Below are 11576 nucleotides of genomic sequence, written 5' to 3'. Positions count from 1 at the left end.
ACTGTTGTGAGACTGACCCAGTTAAGACAAACAGACATGGCTGAATCTATGCCCAAGAAGAGGAAGACGACCGGTTATCACTGTGTCTTCGCTAAAAGCAGAATAAGTATCGTGAAGGCTATCGAGCGCTGGAAAGAACTCCGGGAGCTGAAAGGTTTCAAATCGGACACCCAGGTCGCATTATTTCTCCTGGACTGGTGAGTAGCTGCTAGTGCTAACTTGTTTGAATATGAGTTTCTCTGGAAGAAACATGACTAGTCAACGTGAGTGAAAAGATGGATTGAATATGTTAGAGATTTGCTGTGTGCCAGGTGTTAGCCTCGCTGGTGCAGGGTTACCACTTTTAATACAAAAAAATAAGGGACGGATATTGTTTGGAGGGGGGGGGGGCATCCCAAAAACCCACAAACCATGGACAATATATATATATTGTGGCGAGGCGTCTGCCCGCCCCCCTAATTTTCATCACCACCCCGTCCCGTATTCGCCGCCCTTCTCCAGGCTCCCGACGGGAGTGGGTGTGTAGGGGAGAGGAGGGGCGTGTAATTGGCTCGGGCTGGCGGCGTGTGATGGGGACACCTGATGTAAATGAAGCCTCATCACCGCCGCTGTTTAAATCCCGAGCGCGCCTCTCCTCGGGAGACCGGTCTCTTTCCCCCGTGCATGCACGCTGGTGTCCTCGCGGGTCCAGGAGGGGGTGAAGAGGGAATCCCGCGCCACAAGAGTTTGGAGAGCCGCCGGACCCGCGGTCCGGTTGAGGCCGCCAGAAGCCGCCGCCCCAGCGCCGGACAGCTCGAGAGGGATGAGCCTGCCGGAGATGCCGCCGCCCTAGCACCCCGGCGCTAGTATGGAAAGCGCCCGCGGCCGCCGGACTCCGCCCCTCTCCTGGACCCTTCCCCTCTGAACACTACCGTTCCGTCACGCTGCCCCAGCACCCGAGGACACCAGACTCCCCTTTTATTTTGGACACTGTTTTACTTTATGGACTCACTTTCCCTTATTTTCTGTTTAATAAAAGCCTCTCCGAGGCCTGACGCCACACCCACTGTGTCTGTCGTTTGCCCCTCCCGCCACAGTGGTGGAGAATGCTGGCAAGGCGGGGCTTAGACAGCGCAGTGGGCAACACCTGATGACGTCATCCCCTCTCGCTCGCAAAAGTTCGTGAAAACCCGGACAGGGACGGAGGAACGACGGAGACGGCCTCCCAGCCGCAAGAAGGGTAAGTGATGTTTCAGTTAGTCACTTATCCTGCGGTTGGTTGAGGCTGTCGACTAATACCGGTTTTTCTGTCCCTGTTCCGGTACGCGGCGAGAGGGAGCGTTGCCTTGGAGAGGAATCCCCGCCCACTCCGACCGCTGGAGCCTGGATGAGGAAGGTAGCACTCCTGCGTGGGCGGCGACCTTAGGACGGGGATGTCGCTTGGGGGGGGGAATGTGGCGAGGCGTCTGCCCGCCCCCCTAATTTTCATCACCACCCCGTCCCGTATTCGCCGCCCTTCTCCAGGCTCCCGACGGGAGTGGGTGTGTAGGGGAGAGGAGGGGCGTGTAATCGGCTCGGGCTGGCGGCGTGTGATGGGGACACCTGATGTAAATGAAGCCTCATCACCGCCGCTGTTTAAATCCCGAGCGCGCCTCTCCTCGGGAGACCGGTCTCTTTCCCCCGTGCATGCACGCTGGTGTCCTCGCGGGTCCAGGAGGGGGTGAAGAGGGAATCCCGCGCCACAAGAGTTTGGAGAGCCGCCGGACCCGCGGTCCGGTTGAGGCCGCCAGAAGCCGCCGCCCCAGCGCCGGACAGCTCGAGAGGGATGAGCCTGCCGGAGATGCCGCCGCCCTAGCACCCCGGCGCTAGTATGGAAAGCGCCCGCGGCCGCCGGACTCCGCCCCTCTCCTGGACCCTTCCCCTCTGAACACTACCGTTCCGTCACGCTGCCCCAGCACCCGAGGACACCAGACTCCCCTTTTATTTTGGACACTGTTTTACTTTATGGACTCACTTTCCCTTATTTTCTGTTTAATAAAAGCCTCTCCGAGGCCTGACGCCACACCCACTGTGTCTGTCGTTTGCCCCTCCCGCCACAATATATATATATATATATATATATATATATATATGTGTAAAAGGGCCGGTTACCATAGTTTAACTATAGTAACCATGGTTTTTGGTTTTTAGTGAAAACATGGTTAATTTTTGTAAGGGCCATATTGTTGCTAGCCATAGCTCCCTCTAAACTTGTTATAAAACAATGTGAATATTTGTCTGCTAAGTTCCAACTCTTTACAACAGTTATGTAATTTTGTTAATTTTGCAGCAAACTGACTGGTATTGATGATATTTGCAAGCAGTTTAATGCTTAACTAAGTAAACAAAGACAAAACTACAATAGTCTATTTACAAATGTGTTTTGCATTCTTTTGGCGGATGCCCGGATGGGCGGAGCGAGCGTGCGCGAGGCGAATTGCATTGTCAGTCAAGACGAACCGGATTTATTAAGAGTTTTATTATTGAATGGCGAATTTGGAAATAATTACTTTAGTACATTCGGCAGGCAACAGAAACAACAATATATATGAAAATATAAATAAAAAAATGGCAGCGGGCCAAATTGGCTGCTAGGCCACCGGGAATTCTCCCGGTTCTCCCGATGGCCAGTCCGCCCCTGAAAGGAACCTTTTCTTGCTTTTCAGCTCTGAAACTTTAAGACGCGGGGGGTTACCTGGAGAAGCATCTTCTGCCATTTTTAGACTTGGCAGACTCTGCTTAAAAGACCTCCTCACTGGACAGTTAAAAAGACTAATCAAACTAATGATGACATCAAGTATTACCCAATCAAAGCGTGACATCGAAAGCCACGCCCACTGAAAAATACGTGATTCCCAATCCCTTTGTACCGGGAAACCGTCTCAGGTTACGTATGTAACCCTGGTTCCCTGAGGGAACGAGACACTGCGTCCTGAGACACTTTGGGGAACGCCATTGGCGGGCCGCACTCTGAGTCATGTCCAACGTCCAATGAGAAACGGGAGTGACGTCACAGGCGCGGTGACGTCATCGACCAGGAAGTATATAAGCACGTGCGTTTGAAGCTGGCGTCGGCTTATAGGAATGAAGCGAGCGCAGCAGGGATGCGGGAATTATGGTCCGAGACGCAGTGTCTCGTTCCCTCAGGGAACCAGGGTTACATACGTAACCTGAGACGTTCCCTTCCGGGAACTCTACACTGCGTCCTGAGACACTTTGGGGAACGAGGTATCAACGCCCCCATAATTTCCAAGGCCCTGCCCAGTTTTTGTCTGCTAGGCCAAGGGTGGAAAAGTTGTGTCTTGGTACACTTCAGCCTGGGAAACTTGCCAGGACATGAGTGATAATACATCTCTGTCTGTGGAGCCCACCAGACAAGAGGGAGAGAATGTACCTCGGCCCTCGGGCACACGAGGTTAGCGTAATCCAGTGTCTGGAATACTTACCTGATGAGACACTATGGAAACTCCGCCTGGTGATCTTGCCAGGACGCGAGTGATAATGCATCTCTGTCTGTGATCAACCACCAGACAAGAGGGATAAATGAGCCTCGGCCCTCAGGCACACGAGGCTAGGGTTCTCAACCGCTGCCTGTCACAAGACCAGTGCAGGGGGAGAAAGGCTCCTCGGCCCTTGGGCACACGAGGAGAAGTGGTAGTCCTTTGTCTGCGCTACGGCCAGACCAAGAGGGACACAAGAAGTGCCTGGTGATCTTGCCAGGGCACTGGAATTCATCTCTGTCTGTGATCAACCACCAGACAAGAGGGATAAATGAGCCTCGGCCCTCAGGCACACGAGGCTAGGGTTCTCAACCGCTGCCTGTCACAAGACCAGTGCAGGGGGAGAAAGGCTCCTCGGCCCTTGGGCACACGAGGAGAAGTGGTAGTCCTTTGTCTGCGCTACGGCCAGAACAAGAGGGACACAAGAAGTGCCTGGTGAACGTGCCAGGACACTGGAATACATCTCTGTCTGTGATCAACCACCAGACAAGAGGGATAAATGAGCCTCGGCCCTCAGGCACACGAGGCTAGGGTTCTCAACCGCTGCCTGTCACAAGACCAGTGCAGGGGGAGAAAGGCTCCTCGGCCCTCGGGCACACGAGGAGAAGTGGTAGTCCTTTGTCTGCGCTACGGCCAGAACAAGAGGGACACAAGAAGTGCCTGGTGGACCGCCAGGACACTAGAAAACATCTCTGTCTGTGATCAACCACCAGACAAGAGGAACACAGGCCTCGGCCCTCGGGCACGTGAGGCAGGATATCACACCTCTCGCCTGGAGGACTGCCAGGTCGAGAGGGTAGAAATCCTTTTCCTCCATAGAGGAAAGCGCCTAAGCACCTCTAGGCCTAGCAATGCTAGGGCTGAAGGACGACTGAGCCAGGAGTGACTCTGAGGTCTAGTTCGTAGAATCTGACGAACGTTAGAGGTGAGGACCAACCCGCCGCACTGCAGATGTCCTGGATCGGGACACCTGCCATCAGAGATTTAGAGGCTGCAATGCCTCTAGTTGAGTGAGCCTTGACTCCCATCGGGGATGGGAGACCAGAGGACTCGTAGGCAGTAGAGATGGCATCAATGATCCACTTACTGATAGTAGGCTTGGAAGCCGGGCACCCCCTCTTAGGGGGGCCGTAACAGACCAAAAGTTGCTCTGATTTACGCCACAGGGCAGCTCTGTGGACATAAGTGTCCAGTGCTCTTACTGGACACATTAAGTTATACTTCCTCTGGTCGTGCTCCACGAATGGAGGAGGGTAAAACGCTTGGAGCGTTATTGGCTGTGGTGTCGCTGATGGGACCTTGGGTACTGTTTTGCGGTGCTCAATTTCCTACACCTTCTACCTTATTTTGTTTATTCTCAGGTTAGGTAAAGATAGTCGAATCTGCCCTATCGTATAAGTAATTTTCATACTCACACCATAGGCTTCAGAAGACTCCTCCGTGGTATGTTCAGTTCAAGTCTATCAATCAGAGTCTCTTGGCAGGCAGGCTTCTTGGTTATAATAAAGTATAATTTTATTGTCTATAGGTTATATAATTTACATACAAATACTAATATATAAAATAAAGAAATACAAAAGAAAATAAATTGCTATCTTAGTTGTTCGAAGGCTTCAATGGCAAGTCGTCTGGCACCGGAGAAGCTGTTGCAGAACCAGCATCTGATGTCCTCTTCGTACTTCAGCCTTTTATACCCAGCAGGTGCATTCCAATGTCCTGAGACCCCATGAGTTTTTGGAAATCCCCTAAGAAAGTACCTATATAACCTCTCTACATCTTCGCATTCTTTCTTCTCCGGATTCTTCTCCTCTGCTTCACTCTACGCCTGTCTACTACAGAACACTACACGGTAACATTTGAATTCCTCTTGGTCATTCTTTTTAGCAAAGCTCTTTCTAATACATGTTTATTTCCTAGCTATGTTTTTGCTAGTACATGTTATAAACCTTTTCTTAATAAATGCTTTAAAACAACAAGTATGGTGTTTTACTTAATAAACTACTTTCAATAAAACGTATACAACACAAGTGTGTGGTGTCTTTCTTAATAAACTACTTTCAATAAAACGTATACAATACAAATGTGTGGTGTCTTTCTTAATAAACTACTTTCAATAAAACGTATACAATACAAATGTGTGGTGTCTTTCTTAATAAACTACTTTCAATAAAACATATACAATACAAGTGTGTGGTGTCTTTCTTAATAAACTACTTTCAATAAAACGTATACAATACAAGTGTTGTATAGAAGAAAAGGACATACTTGCAACAGGAAAATTGCATATTTCATTAACACCCCAGTCTTGCAAGTTTGTCCTGCATCTTGAAACCCATGTATGGCATGTAACATTTCTTATTCTTGACACATTTGCTTAGTCTAGTATACACTTGTCTCGACTCCGTAACAACGTTCATTCGGAATGTGTTCATATATTGATCCACCCAGGGTAATTTGTTCTTAGGCCATATAATTTTCTATAATTTTTCCACTCACAATATCACCAGTTGGCCAAATTTTGATGTTTTGTTTTATAATTGTCAAATATTGCCCAAATTTTTGTCTCATCAATTTCCCATCAGTAATTTCATGATAACATGCTCCAATCAATTGTCCCTTAGAGTCTTCACAAATAAACGTGCGGCTCCTTCCATTAATCAGACATGTTTTACAAATGTCAACCAATGGAATTCTGGATCTAGGTATAAATACCGTCCCAGTGGCCGTCTACGTCATTTTGAAGCTCTGTCGAAACATTTGTGTCTAGCAACTCCCTCAATGTTTTCATTTATGAAATAAACTCTTCATCAAATTTCACTACTCTGTTAACATCATTGGTGTACTTGCCATGCAACTCATGCACTAAAAGCAAGTCATCATTTAGCCAACTTTTGTGAGCACTTAAGTCATTGTACCAGTATCTGGCCTCTGGGTGGAGCAACTTCAGTTTACTCTTGCATTGTTTAAATACATCTGTACTCAGGCATGTGATCAACTCGTGTGATCTTACACAGTATTCCATTGTTACATCATCATCATTAAACCAGGCTATCACTTTACATCTTTTAAAGCAATTGTTACACAGATTTCCCATAACAAATCTAGTCTTCTGAATAAATAACATCTGATAATAACACATGCATTTATCTTCTCTAACAGCAATACAGTAGTTCGGATTTCGTGACAACAGTTGACCTTGCGGTTCTTTTAAACTCCTATAAAATATATTACAATTCAAAGTATCGCTATACATACTTTACTTATTTCTTTTATTCTTAGTTACAATGTTCAGTTGTTGCTAATGAACAGCATTATTCTTTCTTAGACAGAATAAATATATAATTACCATTTGGTCGAAATGATCAAGTTGTTCTAAGACAGACTCTGCAGTCATCACTCTGCTATGTGCCATATATTCTCTTCGTGTTGGCAAATTAAGCCTTGGTGTGTCCTTAAGTCTTGAAGTGTTCTGTCTTTATGTTACTAGACGTATGAGGTCTTATAGGATCTAGGTTTGACAACACCCACTTTATCAGGTGCATGAATAGTTGAATGTAAATTAGTGTCGGGGTTATTTTACACCCTTTTTATACCTTTTCATTAAACTACAGATTCTGAAACAAATCATTCTTATCAGTTTTCTCCCAAATGATTAAAACCAACAGTCCAATTATTGTGATTAATATCACATGAAAATTACTCATGATCCACTTCAAATTTCTATAAGTACTTTTTGACATTCCTCCAAAAAATAAAAAGTTCCTTTTTACTTCGTATTTGTATTTTTTCCCCTTCTGTACCTTTAGTTTTCTCTGGGTTACTACTTTCTTTAAAATAATGTTTTTTAGCCACTATGAAATATATGAAATGGGGGCTTGCAATCTGCATATATCTGCATATATCAGTGTTAATGGTCTTGGATAGCAACCTACTAATTCTCTGATTCATTTTATTTCTGTTACTATCTTTTGTTTGCCCATCACACAATTCCAGTTTCTTTTATATCATAACAATACCTCACCATCCAAAATAGTTTCAGATGAACTAATCCTTTGTTATGTCCAAATCACCTCTGAAACTTCTCATCAGTTTATAAGCCATATTTGGCTCATCTTCTTTCCTATAGTATTCTGGAATCTCTTCAGGAATTACCCATGTGTTTATTTGTTTATTTTTTTTTTTTTTTTTTTTTTGTTTATTATTGTTCTTATCTCTTATTCAAACTATAGGTATTGGATATTCCTTCCCTAACTTCTTGTTATCATACTGTACTCTAGCTCGATAATTTCCTACTGTGGATCATTTTATTGGACCCTTAATTTTAATTGGAATTATCTTTCCATACCCACTCATTGCTACTTCTTGCAGCAAATCAAACAGCCTAAACTGTATTATCATCTGATCAGTCATCGTGTTATTCTTCGTTATCAGATTTCTCCACAACAGTGGTTGCTTTAACATTGTTTAAATTTTTACTCCTTAACTTTTAACTCCATCTCTATCTGAAAATATTATCCAATAACTGCCACTGACTTTTGCCCTTATTCCTGCTCTGTGACTATAACTCTCATCACCTCTTCACTGCCCTGCCCATATACAGCTGATCTAATATATCTTTCTGACCATGCAAGCTTGGTTTTTAAATCTATTATTTAATATCTCTAGTACTTTAAAATGCCACATCACATGTAATTTCCAATCAATATCTAGTCTTGGTTCATTCATTAAAATTATCGTCAGGGCATTTCTCCCAGTATTTATCTGTTATAATCTGGTATAACTGATCTGATAAAATGTTCTTTTCTCTTAATTACTTATAATATCCTAGAGTTACTTTAACTTCTCTAGTGGATTCACCATACCCTCCTAGACCGGGAAATGGATTTCTTAACTTCTGCAAACTTTCATATAATTTATATATTTTCGTTTGTAATCAGCTCTTTACACTCTAATGTTTTTCATTTATCTTTTCTTGCTGTTATTCATCTAAAGGTAACATTTTATGATGTTCTATGTTAACCCCTTCTTTTTCTGACTTTTCAAGTGAATTTCTTTGTTTATCACTAAGGTTGTCAATTTCATAGTCTGGGTAAGTGGTACCTTATCCCTGTATCTCTTGATCTATTACAGTCACATTCCTATTGCTTTTTCTCAAACTACAAATTACTACTATAAGTATAGCTAGTTATCATTGTTACTATAAAGTTTGGTTTGCTTAAGCAGACCTTTTTCCATTTTCACACTATTCTGCTATATTTCTCTCTGCTCGTCCATTTTGTTTCAGTTCCCGTTATCTTGTATCATACAACAGAAAATGGAGTGCTCTGGAATCTCCCTTAGTCGTTAATCATTCGTTTCCCCACATTCCAGCACTTGCTTCTTGATCTGAATCTTCAACTCTGAAGTTGTTTTATGTGTTAGAAGACTTTTCTCTATTGACTGGCCTTTCTTCCCCTTCTAAAAGTCTGATCAACACTCAAAACATTCTGTTATTTGTTCCCCTTCTTTGGGGGTTATTTCCAATTCATTATTTAATTGATGAATTGTATACTTACGGTGCCAGACGACCAGACCACTGCCAGTAAATATTCGTTGTTCACTCACTGTCTCTTTTTCTTGCTCTGCCATTTACTCAGACTCTAGTTTAGTGTTGAATTCTATTCTTCATTTTTCACTAAACATAGTTTCTCTTAACTTTGGTCCATCCAGAGACATACTATTATTGCTTCCTTAATTTACTAATGTCTGTCTTTCACATTTGTACACTAGAGTAAAGCTGCTCTGTTTCTCTTTATGCAATTCACTGCATTTACATTGCACTCTAGAAACAGGGTTATTTTTCTTTCTCTTCTTGGATTTCTTTTCCAAGAATTTACTTAGCTAAAATTACATTTCTTTTACTCCAAAGTCCATTTTCAGATAGCTCTATTGTTTGTTTGCTTTTCAATTCCTAAAAAGGATAAGCTGACTTCTTATTGTCTAATTTTATTATCATTAGACATTATCTCTAACTTGACACTTTATTGTTTTTCTCTCTTTGATTTTCTAAGTCACTGTAATACAAGGCTTCGTCCATATATTCATTCCATCTCACATAATTGTGATTTGATCTATAATAAGTATAATGATATACTTCACTTGCATACTGCGATTTCATTTAATTCAGGAGTACAGCATAAAGATTTATATACAACTATATGTTTCTCCGAAAGTCAATCTTCTAACTCCCTTTGAATGAACTAAGTAGCGTAATTACATTTATACGATTGAGGTCTAAACCAACTAGTTGTCTATTCTTCTAATGCTGTTATAATCACATTTGCAGATGCCTCTTTTAAGGATTTTGCCCAAATCCGACTTGAAAATTCATCTACTGCTATCAGCATGTATTTATTTCCTGACCTTGATTTAGGATTTAAAGGTCCAGCTATATCTGATGACCATTCTTGACTAACTCTTTCTGGTGTAATTTTACCATAGTCATTTCTTATAGCTTCATTGTATCTTCTTTGCATACAATTTTTACATTTTAGTCTTATTTGTCTATACAGTATTTTTCCTCTAATTGGCAATAGTTATATAATTGTCAGATAAAACTTTACCTATTTAGGTTTACACTGGGACTTTTCATGTATTTTTCATGTATATGTATTTTCTAAACAGTGTTATTTTTGTTTTCTCTGACTACAATTATTCTTCTTAATGTTGCTAACTTGTCTACCTTTCAGTTTCCTTGAGCTACTTCTGTGTCATCTGAGGAATGTATAGTTTGATGAATAACTATTGGATCTAACTCTCTTATTAGATCATAAATTTCCTTCTAGTTCACTATGTTCAACAGGTTTTCCACTAAATTTTCCCTATATGTCTACGTTCTCATTTATTCTTGTTTTAACATATTTGCTATCTATTATAAGAATAACTTAAGCTTTTATTAGCTTATTTTAATCTTACACAAGTTTTTAATAAAGCTATTATCTCTGCAATTTGAGCTGTCCCAGGAACACTGCCTCTGTCTTTTATTACCTCTCTTTTTTTACTTGGATAATATATGCCCATTGCCCAATGTGCTAAATTATCATCCTCGAGAGTTTTTGACCCATCTATGTACACTGTTATTCCTTTAAATACGTTTACTTCCCTTTTCTGACATTTTTCTCTACCTCTATTTTATCTTTAAGTTTGAACCTAACCAATCACTGTCATCGCAAATTCTGGGCTTTCGGATCTTTTATTTTTCATTAAATGTCCCATTATTGCTTCATCTATATTAAGTATTATCTTCTGTCCTTATGTAAGATCTTAACATTCTGCATATCTCTTACTAATTGCTGCTAGTTTCTTCTTATAGGTAAAAACTTTTCTTCGGATTTTTCCAGCTTTCATTTCTTTTACGAATTGGTATTTGTAATTACTTCTTTATTTATATATATATATTTTTTTTAAATGATAATCAGTTAAATCGCAATCTGAGTTTACTTTTTAAGCCTTCTCATAATTTCATCCTTTCTTCCTTGACCTAAACTTAGAATTGCGTCTTTTAAGTTTTGTAGCATTTTCTCTGCTTTTTCAGTCCAACCTAATTTACTACCTTTCATTGTAGCATATTGGTTAAGCTTTTTACTAAGCTTAAGAACTATATCCCTTACATAATTCATAAGTCCCATCATTTGTGTAACGTGGGGTTTTGTTTTGTTTCATGTTCATGTTTTCATGTCTTTTATTATGTAATCATTTCATGCTGTTGTGTCTTGCTTCCCTTCCCTCATGTATTCCTGCCATTGGTTCCCTAGTTTCATGTGTCACGTTCTGATTGGTTGTCTTTGGTTGCTATGGTCTTGTTCCTTGTTTTTCATTGGTTTGTTTGTATCATGTGATCCTCCTTGTCTAGTATAAATAGCCCTTGTGTTTTAATGGTTCCCTGTCGCGTATTGAAGTATTGAAGTTGTAATTCTGCTGTTTGGTGAGTGTTTGTCTATTTCAAGTCTGTTTCAAACCAAGTCTGTTCAAGCCAAGTCAAGTCTGTTTAAGTCAAGTTTATGTCAAGTCTGTATCAAG

Source organism: Garra rufa, chromosome 1 (genome assembly GCF_049309525.1).
Source record: "Garra rufa chromosome 1, GarRuf1.0, whole genome shotgun sequence".
NCBI lineage: Eukaryota > Metazoa > Chordata > Actinopteri > Cypriniformes > Cyprinidae > Garra > Garra rufa.
Note: the sequence above shows the minus strand (reverse complement) of the source record.